Source organism: Monodelphis domestica, chromosome 8 (genome assembly GCF_027887165.1).
Source record: "Monodelphis domestica isolate mMonDom1 chromosome 8, mMonDom1.pri, whole genome shotgun sequence".
NCBI lineage: Eukaryota > Metazoa > Chordata > Mammalia > Didelphimorphia > Didelphidae > Monodelphis > Monodelphis domestica.
In genome coordinates, this window is record NC_077234.1 from 188,071,207 (window position 1) to 188,092,638 (window position 21,432).

The 21,432-nt window shown below is 38.4% G+C and overlaps 1 protein-coding gene across 4 annotated transcripts in view; it reads right to left on the reverse strand.

Annotated features, from left to right (window-relative positions):
- Positions 1-21,432, reverse strand: part of SH3RF3 (SH3 domain containing ring finger 3) — a 629,698-nt gene that overhangs the window by 34,883 nt on the left and 573,383 nt on the right. The gene's annotated exons all lie outside the window — the stretch shown is intronic.

Here is a 21,432-nt window from a genome sequence, read left to right on the forward strand (position 1 = left end):
TTTTCAGTCATGTTTGACTTTAGGACCCCATTTGGGGTTTTCTTGGCAAAGATACTGGAGTGGTTTGCCATTTCCTTCTCTGGCTCATTTAACAGATGAGGAAACTGAGACAAGCAGGGTTAAATGACTCACCCAGGGTCACACAGTAAGTGTTTGAGGCCAGATTTAAACTCAAGAAGATGAATTCTCCTGACTCTAGATTGAATACTCTATCCATTGCACAACTTTGCATTTATTCTCTTCATATTTATTCTGTTTGATAAACTTCCTGTAATCTTCTCTTCATGGCTCCACTTTCTGACCCTCTCCACTCCATCAAAAACTTGAACTTGAACTCCATTCCTTAGCTCTCTCAGATCTGATGTTGTCACCCTTCCTCCCCTCTTTCCCAGCATTCACTTTGTATGTTAACTCCTAGATTAGAGCAATGCTGTATATATAGTTAACTTGAATTTTGATAAAGGCTCTCACGCTATCTTTTTGGATAAAGTTAGATATAGATAAAAAAGATATAGTCCTTAAACTTGTTCGTCTCAGGAACCTTTTATGTTTTCACAAATTATTGAGGATTAGGGAAGCTAGCTGGATCAGTGGATAGAGCACGGGTTCTAGAGTTGGGGGTCCTGGTTCAAATCTGACTTCAGGCACTTCCTTGCTTCATGAACTTAACCCCCACTGCCTATCCCTTACTGTTCTGCCTTGGAACTGATACTTAGCCTCTATACTAGGATATTAGGTAAGGGTTAAAAAATGATTGAGGATCCCTGCCAAGAGTTTTTGTTTATGTTTATATCTTTTTACATTTACTATGTTAGAAATTAAAAAGCTAAATTAGAAATTAAATGTGAAATTAAAATGTTAAAAATTTCTAAAAAGACATTTTGCTATTATTCTGAAAATAGTTTTAACCTTGCAGACCTCCTGAAGGGATCTTGGGTACCATCAGGGGTTTTCAGATCACATTTTGAGATCTGCTGTACTAGAAGATGGCACCATTAAGTATTTGTGGTATTGGTTAAATGAATGGACTCTGAGAGTCATCATTATTAGGTTAATATCACCATGGAGGTAGAGTTTATGGGATGTCCCAAGAAGCAATTCTTTTTTTTGCTAAAAGTTTTTTTTATTGAATTAAGAAACCCACAAAATACCTCTCACCCTCAGTTTTCTTCTCTATAAAATGGGAACGGCAGCTATATCTCAGGTTATGTGTGGCTCAGATGGGAAAATGTGTATATAAGCACTTTGTAAACCTTAAAATGCTATATACATTTTAGCTTTTATTATTATTTCTGCCTTTTACATCTCCAATAAGGACTGTTTGCTCATTCTTCATTGCTGATTGAGCACTTAGTATGTGTGAGTCACTGAGGCAAATACAAAGTGGAGAATCCCATCTCTGCCCTCACGAATCTCATAGTTCAGTAGGGGACAAAACATGTATACAGAAAAGATAGTTTGAAGCAGACTGTTACAGGTACAAGTCAGTTTTCTTATCTATAAAATGGGAGTTACAAAAGCACCCATCCAACAGTGTTGTTGTGAGAGTAGGAGAATTCAGAGAAGAAAGAGAGCACCTCCTGCCAGGGAGTAACACAGGATCTCACAGAAAAGATGGCATCAGTTTTGCCTTAAAGGAAAAGAAACTACTACTCCTACTGAATTTTCTGATTGAGAATTAAGGGGTGAAGACACTCCAGATGTCTGGAAGGCTGTGAAATAAGGCTGGAAAACTAGATTGGGGTCACACTTGTTGTGAGGTTAAAATGCTGAGTGAGTTTATTCACCACTATCTCACACCTCATCTCCACTGAGGTTTACTCCATCCAATATCTACCATCTAATTAAAATTCTGGTAGCTGTGGTCTGCCAACCTCCAGGACACTGCCCTCTTTCCTCAGTGAGTTTAGTGTCTTTCTCAAATCCTCTCCTCCCCAACTCCTGCCCTCATACTAGGGGACGTCGACACAGAGAACGAGTGATGAATGATAGTCCCTTAAACACTCCCATCTCACAATTCCTCAGTTTATTCATTTTATATTTTATATTCCTTTGTTCTGCTTCAAAAGCACACAAAGATAATCACATCCTTGATTTTTGTCACTTCCATGTTCATGAGCTCTGAAATTTCCCTATCTGATCCTGATTTTCTTTCATTCATTTCTCCCTTTCAACCCCAGACTCGGTTTCTTAGCCACACCATGGCTTCTAATCATTCAGTCTCTCAGTTCTCTCCAGGCTATTATTCCTGCCCTGCTTATATGATTTCCACCTTAACCCCTTAGTGAACCAGTTCAATTTTACACTGTCTTTTCTTGCCCCATTATCATATCATTGAACTTGTCTTGCCACACCTCAACCTTAGATCACTCCCACCATCTGCTGCTTTTGATCTTTTGCATGTACTATTGAACAAAGCTGGAGAAAATTATGAAACTTTTATAACAAGGTCTACCATAAATTTATGTAACCTAACCTCAAATGGGCCCTCAATGCTGCAAGGCAATCCTTTTGTATATTCATAATCAATTCACTTAGCACAGTGGCTCCTCTAAACCTTTTCATCGCTCTCAAGCATCCTATGGCTCCCCCCACCAAACCAGCATGTAGTGTAGCAAGCTCTTAAATGCTTATTGTCTGACTGAAGGCTTCTGAACAAGAGGATGATGTAATCACAGTTGAACATTAAGGATGTTCATTTGGCAGTATTGAGGTAGGGTGGTTAAATCAAGTAACTTGCCTACTTCCGTCACTGAGGAAAAAATCATTGAGCAGATAACTGAGTTTTTACAATACAACAAAAAGGCATGGTTGTACTAGATTCTGTAGGAGATAGAAAGAAGTCCAAGACCTGTCACTTAAAACCTATATAACCTCAAACAAATCACATAATCTGTCTAAATTCTAGTTTCTTATTTGCAATAATAATAATAATAGTAATAATAATAATACCCTTACCTTTTATCTTAGAATCAATACCATGTATTGGCAGAAGAGTGGTGAGGGCTAGGCAATGGGGGTTAAGTGACTTGGACAGGGTTAAACAGCTAGAAAGTGTCTGAGGACAGATTTGAACCCTGGACCTCCAGTCTCTGGTCTTGATTCTCAATTCATTGAGCCACCTAACTACCTCTAGTAACAATAATACTTAACAGATTTATTTGGCACTCCATATGTACCAGGTACTGTACTAAATGCTTCACAAAAACTCTTTGAGGAGGTGCCATTATTATCTCTATTTTATAGATGAAGAAACTGAGACAAATAGAGGTTAAGTCATTAGTTCAGGATTGTACAACCAGTAAGTGTCTGAGCCTAGGTCTGAATTCAGGTCTTTCTGACTCCAGTTCAGTGTTCTATCCATTGTACTATCTAGTTGTCCCAAATCTGCAAAATGAGGTTACACTCATTGACTTGTAAATCGCATGTAGCTCAAAATCTATGGTCCCTATCCTGGTGGTAAAATGACAACATGTGGGGGGAGGGAGGAGAATTATATAAACATCCAAAGCCAAAATTCTCAATTTTTTTAGTTGTTCATCTTCCCATCAGACCATTTAGAGCATTTTCAGAAAAAGCATTATGATCAGCAATATATATATATATTTGGACAAACCCATTTCTAAAGGCTGACAGCTAATATTTCTGAATCAGTCACCCCTGATTAAACATGACGGATTGGCTTCTTTATCTGGCTTTGGCAAGGACTGATAGGGTGGTTGCTGAACACTCTCCAAAAGTTTTCCTTCCAAAATGGAATCTTCTTTAACATCTTAAGCATCCAATTATTACAAATTCATTTGGAATTCAGTGTAATTGCAGTCATCGCTCATGAAGAATTCATTTAATATTTATGGAGATGAGCCCACGCACTTCCTTTTGTAGCTGTCCCATTGTAATTCAGTTAAGCATTAGTTAATGGACACTTTAAGCACTACAGAGAAAAAAATTGATTATAGGACCAATCCCACATGAAGACAAAAGGTTTTTTAAGAGGATACAATTTAAGGCCAATCTAAGCTAAAAGTTTTCTTATGTTAAGAAAAGTTGAGTTTTCTAGATTTCCACAGAGAATGTGGGCTATATTAATATTTGTCAAGGACCCAGAAACACGGAAGAAGCCACTTTCTTGTTACATTAGACAGGAAGAGATCATTGTTCTGGCCATCCTATAAGCCTTCAGCTACCTCTGTCTTTGGCTTAGATTTTTTCTTATGAAGGATTACTTCTTAAGAATAAGGCTTTATGATATTTTCAATTTTATATCACCAACATTTCCCAATGTATCTCTTTTTCTCTACCTCAGAGAATAATCCCTTATAAGAATGGTACCACAAAATTTACTAACATATAGAAAAGATCTGACTATGGGTGTTCTGTACTCATAGTTCCCCACTTCTACAACAGAGAAAATGAAGGTGGACAGGGGAGAAGCACCTACTCTTCTCTCTTCTCAGAAGCCACAGCTAGTCTGTCTGTCTGTCTGTCTGTCTGTCTGTCTCTCTCTCTCTCTCTCTCTCTCTCTCTCTCTCTCTCTCTCTCTCTCTCTCTATATATATATATATATATATATATATATATATATATATATATTTGTAGCATTTAGTTTCAATTTGTTTTATTCTTAGAAAGGGAGGATTAATTTTTTTGAAAATTTAATTTAACTAATCAATTTACAATATTTTTCCATGGTTACAAGATTCTTGTTCTTTCCCTCTCCCCCTCCCCCCCAATAGCTGATGCACAATTCCACTGGGTTTTACATGTGTCATTGATCAAGACCTATTTGCACTCGGTCAATCATTTAGTCTATATCCCCAATCATATCCCCTCGACCCATGTGATCAAGCAGTTATCTTTCTTCTGTGTTTCTACTCCCACAGTTCTTACTCATATGTCCCTCAGAATTGTCCTGGGTCATTACATTGCTACTAGTAGAGAAATCCATTACAAGGGAGGATTAATTCTTCTAATCTTGTCTAATCCACTTGGTAATATGCACATGCCTGTCCTACAAAAATACCTTGAGATGGACCACGTACCCACATTTGAAAGCAAGCCAGTCCTGTCCCAAACTGAAATACAGGAGGAATGGGACCCTGCTCTTGGATCAAGGTGAGAAGTGGGGAAACTTAATGAAGTTTATGAAGCAAGATTCATCTCTAAAAGTCTAATATATAGAAACTTGGGAAGCTAGGTAAACGGCACTGTAAACAGAGTACTGGGTTTAGCATCAGGAAGGCTCATCTTTGTGGGTTCAAATCTGGTCACAGACACTTACTACCTGTGTGACTCTGGGCAAGTTACTTTATACTATTTGCCTCAGTTCCTCATCTATAAAATGAGATGGAGAAGGAAATGGCAAGCCACTTCAGTATCTTTGCCAAGAAACCCCCCAAATGAGGTCAGGAAGAGTTGGACACAACTGAAAAAATGCTTGAATGATAACAATAACCACATAAAATCTCACTGTGATGCTATGGTAAAATGGCAGCCTCTCTTGCATTTCACCCCAGAGTTGATTACTAGTATATTTGAAGACCTTGTTCTGAGGAACAAGGTCTTCTTTTAACATAGATTTACATTATTAAAAGATTAACATCTTTTAACATAGATTTCAACTCTAATGCTATTATTGGGCTCTACCTATTAACTAATACAGCGCATGAACTGATATGGATTTCTGAGGCAAGCAACATACTTTTCCCCTCTTCGAGGAAGGGTCAAGTTATAGGGTTTTTGAGTGATTGAACAACAAGATGGGAAATGAAGACAAAAAGATGTACCAGTTATGTATCAGATACTGTGCCAAGTGCTGGTAATACAAAGACAAAGATGAAGCTGTGCTTGCCCTATGGAATTTTGCAACAGATCTATGCCCTCTCATTCTGAATTATTATCTCTATTTTTCTATATTTGGTATTCTTGCCTACATATTTGTATTTAGATCCAATAATAAGAACTAGAACAGCGGGTTGAAATGTAAAGAGACAAATTTGGCTTTCTGTAAGGAAAAGAAAAAAGCCTTCCTAACAATTAGAGGTAGCTGAGAATCTATGGGGAGGGGGGGGTGGACCCTCATTAGAAGCCTTTGAGCAGGATTGGTTGATCCTTTATGGTGATGACAAATATGCTGCCATCATTCAATACTCCCAAGTGAAGTCTAAACCAGATTAAAATGTAATTGAGAAATATTTAACAAAATTAAAAATACAATAAAATTAATTAATGTGTGGATTTTGTAAGTCATCAATTAATATAATGTCATAAATTAATATGGAGTTTTCTAAGTCATTATATGGCCTGCAGGGATCCTTATGTAAGATTTAGGGCTCCCATTTCTATTTGAGTTTTGATACTTCTATAACACTATGCAGAGTATTTTGTAGATCAAATTCTTTTTTTTTTTTTTTGGATGTGTTGGATTAGATGATTGTGGAGGTCTTTCATAGCAAAGAAATTGTATGATTCAGCTGAAACACTTCATCTGCTACACTAGAAGCCTTTCTCTAGTTCTGGTCATATACATCCTTTAGAGGCAGAGAGATGGCTCAGTGGATAGAGACTTGTCTTGGAGTCAGGAAGACCTGAGTTCAATTTCAGCTTTGGACATTTTCTAACTGTATGGTGCTGAGAAAATCACTTAGACTGTCTGTGAGTTTCCTAAAGTGAAAAAAGAGGGATAACACAGTACCTAGCTCTCTCAGAGTTGTTGTGAGGATCAAATGAGAATCCATTTAGCACAGTGCCTAGCATATACATGCTTAATCATTTTTTGTTTAAATAAATAACAAAAGTCCTTTTTGAACACTACTTTTGTGCAGGTCAATATTAATACTATATTGATTCCTCTTTGCATCTTACTCTTGCTTTCCTCCTCTGGATGCCATTTAAAGCTCTTTATAACCTGATCCCAATTTATTCTTCCACTCTTGTTACTTATCGCGCCCCTTCATGTATTCTGGGGTTCAGTCAAACTGTTCTTACTGTCACTCACATGTGTTACCTCTTGTTTCTATACCTTTGTCTCCTATGCCAGGTAGAATCTTCCTCCTCAGCTCTGCCTCTGAAAATTCCTAGCCTGGTCTTAGCTCAGTCACCATCTCCTGCCATCTTTGTGGATCCCACTATGAGTAAAACCATCTTGGCAGATGGGCTAAACCAGGTTGAGGGGCACAGACAGACCTGAAACCTATGGGTGAGTTGGAGGGATGTCTACCCCAAGCACGAGAAGACTTCTGGCATGACGGGAGGATGAAAACAATGGATTCCAATAGCCATGAAGACAGATGAAGCAGGTGCTGTGAAGTGCTTAGAGCTTGGTCAAACACAGAAAATGCCAAGGTCATTCACTACATGCAGGCCATCACCAGTCATCCTGACTTTTGTCCTGTCATTGGTCTTGGATGACTCTGGAAGAGACGGTGAGGTGGACAACTTTGAATAACTCTGCCTTCCTTAAATGTAGTTCGCTTGAGAGTCAAGACATCCCATTATCTCATGAACAACATTCCCAGTTACCTCGTATCCACTTTGAACATGACAATATATTCATGTATATTGTCTCCCAATAGAATGTAACTTCCTTGAGGACACAAGGATAGCTTTATTTTTGAATATGTATCTTAGTCAAACATAGTTTCTGGCATATAGTCAGTACTTAATATATGTTTATAAAATGCCTTTTTTTTGTAATGAAGAAGAGCTTATGAATTGTATCTAGAAAAATAAAAACCTAAACAATTTTCAGATCCTTTAATTATAGGGCACCTTGTATTTCTTGATTCTTTCATAAGATTCTTTTTTTTAAACTCTTACCTTCTGTCTTAGAATTGATACAAGTGTTGGTTCTTAACAGAAGGGAGGTAAGTGTAAGGCAACTGGAGTTAAATGACTTGCCCAGGATCACTCAGGTATAAAGTGTATAAGGCCCTATTTAAGCTCGGGACCTCCTATCTGAGTCTGGTTCTTGACCCACTGAGTCACTTAGCTGACCTAGATAATAGAGTCTTTAGAAAAAACTCTTGGAATCAATACTATTTATTGGTTCTGAGGCAAAAGAGTGGTATGAGCTGGGCAATTGGGGGTTAAGTGACTTGCCCAAGGTCGTACAGGTAGGAAGAGTCTGAGGCAAGATTTTAAACCCAGCACCTCCCATCTCCAGGTCTGGTTCTCTATCCACTGAGCTGCCTAGCTGCCCCCTAATATATGATTCTTCTAAAATCTTTTGAGGAAGACAAGGGAGATATTTTTCAGATGAGGAACTGAGGCTTAAGTGCTTTGCCCAAGGTCTTCAGCTTGCCTGGCCATTTATTTAAAGCCAAGTCTTCCCGTTTGTCTAAAGCTCCTCTGCTATCCAAGCCACCTCTTTTTGTTGCTTAAAGAGAGATACACAAAGGCTTGCTATACTTTAAGAAAGTCCATCCTTTAGAAATGGCGATGTATATGTACCAAAAGATTGAGTAGTTATTTATTCATATTTCAAAACGTTCCACTATATTTCCTTAAAGAGCAGCTTCCCCAGGGCTTTACAGCAGTTGGCAGATCACTACCAATATCACAGATTGGCTAGTGAAAAGAAGTTAGAGTTAAAAGTTTGGGGAGCCGCAGAATCTCAGAGTCAGTCGAGTCAAGGATGTGTTGGTGAATGTTTAAAAGCTCTCCAGAAAACTACATGCACTCATGAAACACTGTAAAGTTTAATCTGCATTGTTAATAATTTCATCATCATCTTCTTAAGTCTAAAAATAAAGGACCAGGTCAAACCCTGATCTATAGTGTTTGCTCATTTCAGAGATGTCAGTGTTCATACTGAAAATTTAACAATCACAGCAGCTAGGTGGCTCAGTGGATAGAGCTTTGAACCTGGAGCTAGAGCTCCTGGGTTCAAATCTAGCCTTTTAAATTTCCTAGCTAGGTGAACCTGGACTAGTCACTCAACCCCAATTGCCTAGTCCTTACTGCTCTTCTGAGTTGGAACTGAAACTCGGTAATATTGCTTCTCAAACAGATTATAAGGGTTTTAATTAAAAAAAAGAAAAGAAAATTTAACAATTGGCTCTGTTGGAATTGGCTATAGCACACTGCTGCATCTGGTTCAATGTGTACTTGGACAAGAACCTCATTTCCAATATCCATAGTTACTGCCATTTGAAGGTTAATCAGAAATAATGGTAAAATATGTATGAAATGAAATGGACTTAGTTTAGCAGCTTGGTGGGTAGAGTACAAGGCTTGGTATCAGGAAGTTGTTTGTTGTTGTTGTTCAGTCATTCCACTCATGTCTGACTCTGTGACCCCATTTAGAGTCTTCTTGTTGGAGACACTAGAATGGTTTACCATTTTCTTTTCCAGTTTATTTTCCAAATGAGGAAACTGAGGAAAACAGGGTTAAAAGACTTGTCCAGGGTCACACTGCTAGTGTCTGAAGCTGGATTTGTACTCAGTCTTCCTGACTCCAGGCTGGGCCCTCTATCCACTGTGCTACTTAGCTGCCCCAAAATCAATATCTGAGTTCAAGTTTGGCCTCAGATACATTTGTTCTCTGTCCTCAGGCAAGTCATTTAAACTCGGAGTGCCTCAGTTTATTTTTCTGTAAAATGGAGAGGTAATAGAAACAATAGTACTAAGAGGTGGTAATATGAAAGGGTTGTTGTGATGATTAAATGAGATAGTTTGTGAAATTTAAAGTCCTATATACATGCTAGCTATTCAATAAAGGATGAGATCAATATAGCTGGTTTGTTTGACCATATCTATTTGGTACAAGAGTTTTCTTTTCACTTTTTTTTTCCATTGGCAAGGGGAAGGTGATAAGGGGAGAAATAGACATTAAAAAAAATTAAACAGCAACCTCATAGGAAAAGGAATTGAATATCAAAGCATAGATTTGTATAAAATTTTTCAGGGAGACAATTTACAATGTGTATACCCCCCAAAACCCCCCGACAGCAGGTATAAGGTTAGAAAGTGGCACTTCCTAATATAGGTTAGCTGTGGCTCATGGTTCCTTCCCTAGCTGATTTTCTTTCCTAATTACAGTTTTCTGGCTAATATTATAATTGGTTTGCATTCTCTGAGCATGCTCTAACTAGGAAGAAATTTGGAAGTAGAAGCTGCCAGTGGAAGCTGGCCTGATAAATAAAACCTGCTGGGACCAATTCACAAAAAAGGAGAAAACTACATGATCAAGAATTCACTGTGTATCCTAGTCAGCACCTTTGAAAACCCAAAGATCACAGTATTTTCAAAGAGCAAGAAAGATCCTTCAGAGATCACCTACTCCAACCCCCTCCTTTCTCAGATGAGGAAATGGAGGTCTAGGGAGGCTCGTAGAAGGTTCCACAGATAGTAAGTGGGAGAGCAAAGATTCAAAACTAAGTCTCCAATTCTAATCTTCTCTCATTACACAAAAGATGAGCAGATGCCAAAACAAAGTTTTGTCTGTTTAAAATTGGCATGATGGTAATGACAACTCTCTTCAAATGAAATGAAAGCTGGAGTAACTAAGTTACTCAAAATGGTTTGTTCCTAGAGATTACCTAAATTATTCTCCTGATATCATTCACTTTCCTCTGCATCAGTTCATACAACTCTTTTTAGGATTCTCTGAAGCCATTCCCTTAATAATTTATGTCCTAATGGTATTATTCCATTATATTCATAGATGATCATAATTTGTTTAACCATTCTCCAACAGAGAGGTATCCCCTTAGCTTCTTGTTCTTTGCCAATACAGAAAGGACTACTATAAATATTTTTGTACATATGGACCCTATTCTTCTGAATTTGATCTTTTTTTGTAGGTAAAGGCTCAATAGTGATATTGTGGGGTCAAAGGGTATGCGCAGTTTAATAACTTTTGGGGTATGGTTTTAAACTACTTTCTATAATGGCTTTGGTGGAGTCAAGGGGCATGAGACACAGGTCATGAGACATAGATTTTTTTGGACTTGGTCAATTCAGGAATTGGTTTTGTTCCTGTAAGTGTATATTCTTTATAAGGATTTTGTTTTATTTAATTTATTTTTTTACTATAGGGGGAGAAGTAAGATAGAGAAAAAACAGGTTTTTATATACTGCAAAATTAAATTTTATAAAGAAACAAAAGCTAGATGACAAAAAAGTCAGAAAAAAAGACAGGTGATTTGCCTATTCTATTCTCTGGGACACTAAATTGTTTTGCTGGACATTGCTTTAAAGGATCAGTTTTTTTGCTCATGTGACCTTTGGGCTTTTTATTTAATTTTTTTTAAAAACCTGCTTTCAGTGTGTGGAATGTGCTACATGAATTAATTCTCCTTTTCTACCTTACCCTTTGATGATTTGATGAATGACATCAATATTTTTGGCTGACATAGCATACACAATTTTGAAGGAAGCAAAAGGAGGCAGTCAAATAATTCTTAGAGGTTGCATTAGAGGGAAAACAGGTTACGGATAACGAGGGCCTCAAGGAAGGTCAGAATTCAGTGTGGGAGATTTTTAATTACTCAAGCATAGATTGGAATAACATTCATCTGCAAAACTGAAGAAGGAATGGATACAATTGCAATGGGGTCTTTTGAGGAAAGGAACACTGCCAGAGACCTAATTCTTATCCAAAGATATGAGTTCAGCAAGACAAATAAGGCTAAGAAATTTAACAAGCTCTCAGATATTCAAAATGGGGAAAAAATAAAAACAACTAAGGGAAACAACATCCCCCTTAGGTTTATGGAGTCTGACTCCAAGGCAGAATGACACACTCGGAAGCATTCTGATTGGAATTTTATGTTTGGGAACCCTCCTAGAGGAGACAGAGAACAAGCAATTAAAATCTGCGCCCTGTTAAAATTTTGATGGGGGAAAGGGCATACAGCTGGCTATGCACAGATACACACAGTTACTGTAAGCAATAAGCAGAAGGTTTACAACAATATAAATAGCCTGAAAATATACTTTGAGATAGATCTTTTATTTCTCTACTCGATTTTTAAAAAGCAAAGCAAGTTAGAAAGCTAATTAGAAGACAGAAAAATTGGGCATTGAACCATTGGGTATTTTAAGCACTAAAACATTTCTTAAAAATACTGCACTTGTGCGTGATGGAAGATAAAGAAAATTGGTTCCCTAAAAATAATGGGGAACAGGAATCAGAGGAGATGACAGTTTGAGACTTTTTTTTTTTTTCAGATTGAGTTTTTCAAGGAAAAAGCAGATAAAGAAAAGCTGCTTCTCTTTCTTCAACATTCTTTTTGTCCTACTTTGGAAAGGATTATCAGCTACAAAAACATCAACTTCCCTGTAGCCTTGTGTTAGGGTTGGTAAGATTAGATTTTAGGATTGAAATGGAGCTTTGGCCTGCAATGCGGAAAGTGGACACGATGGTCCCAGTTTATCAGGCATAACAGAAAAGCAAGAAGCCCAACCTAGAATCTTATAACTATTGTCTTTATAACAATGCTCAATATCATTCATACACTGGTGCCTTGATGAGTAATTTTGGACAACCTGAGAAATTAAGAAAGACTCTCTTGTTAGATGGGATCGTAAAATGTGACAATGAATTACTAAAGGGAACTGGAGAATCTCAGAGTTCTCTAGAAATGGTAAAAAGCAGACCCAAAAACTATAAGTAGTAGATGGTTTAAAAATGTACTTGCCTTGAAGGCAGGTGGACCACCGTATGATCACTTAGGCAACTTATTTTTATGACTCTAAGATCTAAAAGTAAGAGATGATGAGTCAGATTAGAGTTGATGGCATAATGCTGGCGTCTTTAATTGAGCCAACAAAAACCTCTATTCATCTCCAAAGGGAGGAGTCAGGCAGTGGTTTTATTGGATTGTCCTGCATGGATGGCCGGCCATATAGGAAGATGTACCGAGAAATCTGGAAACCAGCATTACTTGGTTCCTGGGAAGGCTACAGATATTATTTAAAGCTCTGAATAAACTCAGTCAACAACTATGTATTAAGTTACATTTGTCCATGTGACAGAGTGTTTTCAAAGTGCATAAAACAACGTGGACACACCACTGTGGTAGTCTCTGGGTGAGATATAATGTTTAGTAGAAACAGTTTTCTGGTACTCACAGAGGGCATCAGCATATGCAAATGACCATAAAGCAAAATAAAATAATATGTGGTCAGTGCATAAGAGTGCTCTGAAATGCTACATCAAGTATGAGAAGGAAAAGGCTTCTGACTGGGGGGCTGGAGAGAAAGATTCGAAATGGCTTACTGGTGGAGATGGCAATCTCAAGGTTTTAAAGGATGGGCAGAACTTTGGCAGATCAGTGGGGAGGAGGTGAGGTGAGGTGAGGAATGAATTCATATGACAGGAGCGAAGATTTGCAGGCAAGAAAGTACGGGAAAGGTGGTGAATAAGCTGATTACATGTAAGCTCACAGTACAAAAAGGAAAGCTGAATGAGAAAAGGCTAGTGGTATCTGATTGAAGAAGGTCTTGGACAATGGGATGGGGAGTTCCAACTTCCTCAGGAGGCAACAAGGAATCAACTACTGCTGAGTTTTGAGCAGAAGTGATATGACCAGATTTATCTGTAAAAGAAGAGAAATCTGGCAGCTATAGGGAAGATAGACGGAAGCAGGTGAAGTGCTGTAAAGATCTGTTAAGAGATTAATTACCACCACCGAGGCAAGTAGTAATGAGGGTATTGGAGTAGGTTTATGGCAATGGGATTAGAGAAAGGGAAATACACATGAGGACAAAACTGTGAAGGCAGAATTAAGAGCACCTAGAGAGGCAAAGGCAGGGAAGGTCAAAGACAACCTTATAAGTTCAGAAAAATGGTGGACTCTGTGATTTGGTGGGCCACTGAAAGAAATAGTGAAGTCCGAAAGAGGAAGAGCCTTTTGGGGAGAAGGTGAGCAGCTTGGCTTTAGGTAATTATGAGTTTGAGGCATAAAGGGGACATATGGACCGAGATGTCCCGGAGAATGCTGAAGATGCTGTTCTCTGAGACAGACTAGTTATGGCTAACTAAACCCTGAAGACAATGTCAAGGAAATGCATGTTACTGGCATGTGGGGATTGTGGACCACTCTGCAATCAGTGGCAAGCACTAAAAAGCTGAGATGTCACTTGACTGACAGAGGTCTGTAGAGTCAAAACTATGATGTTTTTTTTTTCCAATAGCAATAGATAGCCATGAAAGTTGGACTATTAAGAAGGCTGAGTGTCACCGGATTCTACGCTTTTCAAACTGTGGTACTGGAGACTTTTGAGCGTCCCTTGGACAGCAAAGATATCAAATCAGTTAATATGTAAAGAGATTGATTCAGACTATTCACTGGCAGGTCAGATACTGAAGTTGAAACTTAAATACTTTGGCCACATAACGAGAAGGCAGGCCTCATTGGGAAAGACCTGCTGTTGGGAAAGACTAAAGGGAAAAAGGAATGGCAGAGGATGCGACAGAAAGATAATATCATGGACATGGCCTTGGAAAGACTTCGGGAGATAGTGGAGGACAGAAGGGCCTGGTGTGCTATGTGCTATACGCTCACAAAGAGTCAGACACAAACAAGCAATCGAACAACAACAATAATGGAATGATGGTCCTGAAAAGACTCAGACCTGGTGCCAACGTGAACTTGGGAAATCCAACACATATCCAACCAGGTTCACTAGAGAAAGAGTTGAACACGGTCCCCAATCCTGGTTATTGTCATGGTGTTGTTCCAACTGCTACACCAAAGGGCAAAGAAATAGAAAACAGAATTTTTAAAATACCAGCATAGGCTCTGGGAAATTTCCAGAGAGCTTAGCCAAAACACAGTCTTGGGACTCAGAATGTAGTAGGAGAGATTTGCATTAAGCTACCCGTCCTTGGATCACATGCCAAATACAATGGCTGTTGCTGCTGTGTCGCTCCCCTTATTACCAGCAAGAGGTTGCAGCCAGTGCCTAATACCAGAGCTCATGAGTTGGCAGACAGTACAAAGCTGCTCAACCTTCCCAGCATGGAAAGTCTTCAGCCTGCCCTTATGCAACTCTCTCCCCAACTTTTTCTTCCGCTACTGTGAATTCAGGAACATGGATTTAGACCTAGAAAGGACCTCAGAGATCCACTAGTTAAAGGATTCTTCATCATGAGGATGAGGAAACCGAAGGCCAGGTCACAAAGGCACCCAAGTGACTTTGCCTGTGGTCACTTGGATACGGAATGCAGCTGAGATGGGACTACAGATTCTCATTAACTTGGAGTCAGAAGACATGAGAAATAACATTTAAGAGTAGATAAATTGCTAGACTTGGAATTAGGACCAGTTAAGTGGTGCAGTGAATAGAGGGTCCATCCTAGAGACAGGAAGACTCATTTTCATGACTTCAAATATGGCCTCAGATCATTATTACCTATATGATCTGGGGCAAGTCACTTAACCCTGTTTGCCTTAGTTTCCTCATTTGTAAAATGAGCTGGAGAAAGAAATAGCAAATTGTTCTGGTATCTCTGCCAAGAATATTTCAAATTGGGTTACAAAGAGTTGGACACAACTAAAAAATGACTGAACCACAAAGACTTGCAGTCAATAAAACCATGTTCAAATCCCAACTCAGATAATTTCTATGTGACCCTGGATTAGTCATTTAACCTCTTTTAGGCTCAATTTCCTCATCTGTATGATGAGTAGATGTGATGGCCACTAAAGTCCTTTCTATTTCTAATCTATCCTCCTTTGACCTAAATTTACATACATTCTCTGGTACTTAGCTACTTCTGTAACCTTGGTCAATATAACTTTTAACAACTCTTTGCCTTGGTTTTCCCATTTGTAAAATTAAAGGGTTGGGCAAAAAGTAAAAAGGTTTTTGAGATCTCTTTAATTGTAAGTTAGTTATGATACTATTCCTTGACTTTGAATCACATCATTTTACTTCTTTCTAGAGTTTGCATGACATCACTGTTGTGATAGTCTCAACCTCCTACTTCCTATTTCTCTTTGTCCCATCTATACTGCACACCACTGCCAGATTAATCTCCTAAAGCATTGCACTGATCATGTCCTTCCATTGCTAAACAAAATGAAAACAACTCTACCCCCAAACATCCAACTACTTTCTCTTTGCCTATAGAAACAATTTCAGTTTATAACTATTCAAGTTCATAACTCTCCAGACTTTTCTCAAAATAATAACAAACAATAATATATTATATGTGAATCAGATATAATAGTATATAATTATATGTAACATATAGGATAACATATAAATATAATTTAACATTATATAACAACAAATAATATATGCTACATAATTGTCAATATGTAAAACAATAAACTATTAGTATATTATATAATAATATTCACATAGCCCCTACTCCGTGTCAGACACTATTCTAAATCCTTTATAAATATCATCTTATTTGATCTTCACAAAAATTCTGGGAGGTTGATGCCAGTATTATCTTCATTTTACAGCTGAGGAAACTGAGGCAGAGATTAAGTGACTTGCCCAGAGTCACACAGTCAATAGTGTATGAATCCAAATTTGAATTCAGGTTTTCCTGACCTCCAGGCACAGTGTTTTATCAATTGTGTGATCTACCTGCCACTCTTCAAATCCCTCCACAGTGGTGTAAGGGGAAAAAGGGGTTAATTATAAAAACGTTGGGCTGGATTATATTTAAAATAGGGTCACCAGGAATTTAATTTATTCCAAGGAGATTTATTTACAAAATAAAGAGTGAAGTAAGAAAATCAGAGAGAGTATAGGGTAAGATATCTAGCCTAAGCACTAGATAATTAGCTGGCCTCAGCAAAGCCACAAACCTAGGGAACTCTCTCTCTCAAGAGGTAAATCTCTATTGAGGCTAGTTTTTTTTCAGAAAATCCAGGAAAGGAGTCAGCCTTTTCGCTCATCATGTGTCAGTCCAAAGGAAGAGATTTAAGAATAGTTACATGAAGACCAAGGTCTCAGGTCCAGGCAGCAGATTCTTCTCCAATCTCAACTCCAAAGAATGAGGAACTGTCTCTCACAGGAAGTTGTAATTCCTTTTAAAGACACTTTCTTTTGTATCACTTCCTGTGCTTTTCTCCACTTTTTATGTGGACAAATCATAGTCTAAAGGCTTGCTTAAAACTGCTCAGGAGGCAGTCAGTCAATTCTGATTCGTCACCCACTATTGCACACGGTGGTCACAGATCTTCCCACTAAATGATTAAGTAGCATGTTTACACTTTTGGTGATTAAATCTAAAAATGGGCAGGGGTTACAACTTAATCTTCACAATCAGGGGAGAGTTAAATTTAATCTTCACAGTCGTCAGAGTGGTCTATTTATTATCCCCTTGGGGGAAAAACACATCCCTGACACTCTCTCTGTTTATATACTATTTCCTGGGACTGGGACACACTTTTCCCTTTTTTTTTAGCTTAATCATAACCTCTTAGAAGTCTCAGCTGCCCTGTGAAAGGCCATTCTTGTTGTTCCAGGCCACCTTGCTCTCTTCTTTGAAGCCTTATAGCAATAACTGTCTATATTACTCTTCTGATATCTGTAATATACTGCTTTGCAATATGATCATATAGAGTTTGTATGAAGTACATGCATGCAGTATATATGGATTTGTGCCTGTAGTATATAGATGCATGTAACTATGGCTGTGTCTATTATATTTCCTCATCAATTTAGTAAGGGAAATAGGTCATGAAGCCATTAATGGCATCTGCAGAGTCCTCACAAATAATTGCTATTCCAATGTTGGCAAGCGTGATGATGATCCAGATTCACAAAGAATGGCAGATCGGTATCTTCCTTCATTCTTCTCCTCAAGTATCTTTTCCCCTTTCTTCTTCATGCTGAGTAACCAGAGATACAATGAAGTTGCTAAGGTTCATAACCCAATTTCTTGGGGATGAGAGTTACATAGTCTTCTCTAGCTCAGTGGGGATGATGGGATTGCTGACAATTAAATGCCAAAGAGCAACCAGTCCTAGCATCTGTGCTAATTGCAACCAGATCTTGGCTTTCTAAGCTGGATATGTATGGATATAAGCTGAGCATATAATTTGTATCACACATTCTCTCTTTCTCTCTCTCTCTCTCTCTCTCTCTCTCTCTCTCTCTCTATATATATATATATATATATATATACATATATATATATACATTATATAGTACACATATAGTATAATGTGTGTATACACATATATGTATGCTGTATATATCTAATCTATATGATTGGATTGGAGAGGCAAAAGGCAGGAAAGGTCAAAGACAGTATCATGATATCAGAAAAAAAATGGTAGACTCTGTGACCTGGTGGTATCACTAAAAGAAATATCGAAGTCAAAAAGAGGAAGAGACTTTTTGGAGAAAGATAAGCAACTTGGTTTTAGGCATGCACAAGTTTGAGGTATCATTGAAACACATAGTTGGAAATGTCCTGAAGACAGGTGAAGATTCTGATTCCTGGAACAGAGAAGAAGAAGAAGAAGAAGAAGAAGAAGAAGAAGAAGAAGAAGAAGAAGAAGAAGATGAAGAAGAAGATGATGATGATGATGCATGTGTGAATATCTGCATATATAATGTTGAAGGAAAACAGAGTTCAGAAGAAATGCTATAAGGGTCTTATATTGACATGGAAATTGACTGTGAAACAAGAGTGGATAATCAATGAACAGGCTAAATAGATACAGATCGCATCCTGTTCTGCTGCTCTCTCCCTCAGAAAGACTATAATAACTGAATTTTTAAAATCTCTCCCTGTTTTCCATGAGATATGGTTGAAATAAAAAAAGCATCACCCCTTAGATGCAGGCAAAGCTGTCTAAACCCTCAGTATTGGTATTTTATGCCTTCCTGTTATATTAATTAAGCATTGCGTTATAAAGGTCCCCCTGCCATGTAAATGGAGGAATAAAAGTAAATAAGATATAGTGAATATCTTCACAAAAGGAATTTAGCACCTACTTTGCTTAGTTATGTCAGTAAGAACCTGAAAGCAAGGTTCACAAAGGAGAATGGATTAAGTTGAATATTTATTTGTAATTGATGAATGAAAAGGCACTGGTCTCAGACAGAGGAAAAAGATGTCCACAGTTTCATTGAAAAGGGCTCTCAGATCATATGGACTCAGAAGTCGGGAACCTAAAGAGGCCTTTGAATTTTGGCTGAGCCCCACTGTGGATTTTGTGGTGGTAGAATAAATTCCAGTTAGCAACAGTATCAGTTGATCTCTGGGATCCATATCCCAGATGGTCTCTGGGATATGGAGAATGACATCTCGGCATACATATCACACCTACATTGCACTGGGAAGCAAGGATGGCATGTATAAATTAAAGTGAATTTCAACTGATCTCCTTTGTAAGAACTTACAAAAAATTATCACTTCCATGCGCAGTAGGCTCTCTGTACACGAGGCTTCCAAATAATAGACATAAGGACTGTCTGTGGTGAAGAAGGATGCCAAAAATTGAACCTGAATTTATTTTTTACTGGAACTATGACTTCTAGATAGACTAATACAATCAACCCAAATAGCAGTCTCATAAAATCCAATGAGATAACATTTCACATTGATGGGGCATTTAGAAACTGGGAGGTTCAATCTAGGTTTTAAGGCATAACTGGGAATTGGGGAGGAAGGGTTTTACTCGAAGGACAAATTTCTCAAAAAGTCCACTGAATCCGAAGCTTTGCAAGCCTGAATGTGTCAAAGAGACAGCTAGACAGTTTTATGGGAACTTAGAGAGAGAAAGAGAAGGAATTGAAAAATACAGTGAGAATTATAGAGATGGAAGCAGGGAACTTAAAGAGGCTATTAGAGGTCATAAAATGCATTTGAATTGCTTGCCCAAGAAGCTGCTTCCAATCTGGGGGCTCATCCATCTATCTACACAGTCTTGACTACTGTGGTAGGATCAAATGCTTGATGAGTTCTTTTAGTCCTGTCAGTAAACCTGACATTCATTATCATATTTTCCCCACTATTATCACAAATCTCTATGAATATTCAAGTGATCTTTCATTAGAAGTAATAGTTGTGGGGGGGGGGAACATATGTGGGGAAATTTCAACCAGCAGTTGGGGAAAATTTCCACTGTGTAAATCTATTCCAAGAGGATTTGGTACCAGTCATGCTTTGATCATAATTAGTTCAATTCTCCTCTTCCTGCTGGGGAATGTATTCCTCAAGCAGGAAAGAGAGAAAGCTTTCAACCGCCTCGGGCTTACGCCTGGCTGAAAGAGAGACTGGCTGAGCAGCTGGCAGCCTACTTAGGGGCTTGCAGAAAGCTTTCTGTCATCCTTTGAAACAAACTAGGCAATGATGGGGAGTAGTAGTAGCATGAGGGACATGGAGACAGAAAAAGCCTTCATAGGAAGAGGAGCAGGAGTCACAAGAGAATGACCGGTCATGTGTGGCTACATCTACATTTCTTTTAAGGCTGTTCAAGTGTGGATAAACCCTTTGTGGAGGGAGTGGTGGTCTCTATATCTGATGAGGAGCAGGAAGTGATTATTTCCTCTGCCCACAAACCCAAGTTAGTCCCACCAATAGAGAATCATAGAACCCTTTGTGTCTTGGGGGAAGGAAAAAGAATTGACCATAAGGTTGTCAAGTTTTCCAAATTCCAAATGGTCTAGATCAATCTCTCTCTGAGAGTAAAGGTCTTGAGAGGTCAGATGCCAAATGTTTCATGGTATATTTTATCATTTCATCCTCATAACCTTAAAAGAAACAATCTCATTGTGCATCCCCTCTATTTTCAATGAGGAAAATGATATTCAGAGAAGCTACTCTATGTTAAAAAGCTAGGGAATGGAATAAGAATTAGAATCCAGAAATTCTAACTCTTGGTCCAGTGTATTTTCCCAATAACCACATGAAATAACCACATGGCCTATTAAGATAGAATGATAGGCTTCTATCACAGTTCCTCTACAGCTGTTTCATGGTAGCAGAGACAAATTATGGGCTGTAGAAGCTGGCCAAATCGGACTTTTCCATCAGCAACCCTGTGTCATTTTACTGTTTCTTTCCTAGAGTTAACACTAGTACCAAGAGGAAAATAAAAGTTATTGAGGTTTCAATCATTGTTTAGTAGTGCTGAATTTTTTGGGGGGGGGGTCATGTTGGGGGAGGGGTGGTAATGGTTCGTGGTATGTGTGTGAGTTTGAGGCTTTTTCTCTTTGGTGGGGAGGTGATATGGATCATGACAATGTTACAGAAACCCTTACAGATTTGTACATGAAGGTTGAGAACTGTTTCTTCCTTTCTCTCTTCCTCCCTTGCAACCTGGAAAGCAGTGGATTCCCTGAGGCTGAATTTGGCTGCTTTACTTCTTTTCAGAGAGGAATCTGGTTCACAGAGTGATACAGAGCTCTTTGGGGAGCAGTTAGTGAGGCAAGCCCAGGGAGCAACAGAATGACCTTACTTCTGGCCTCAAAGTTCCAGCTTGTGTTTGTACTCATCAACCC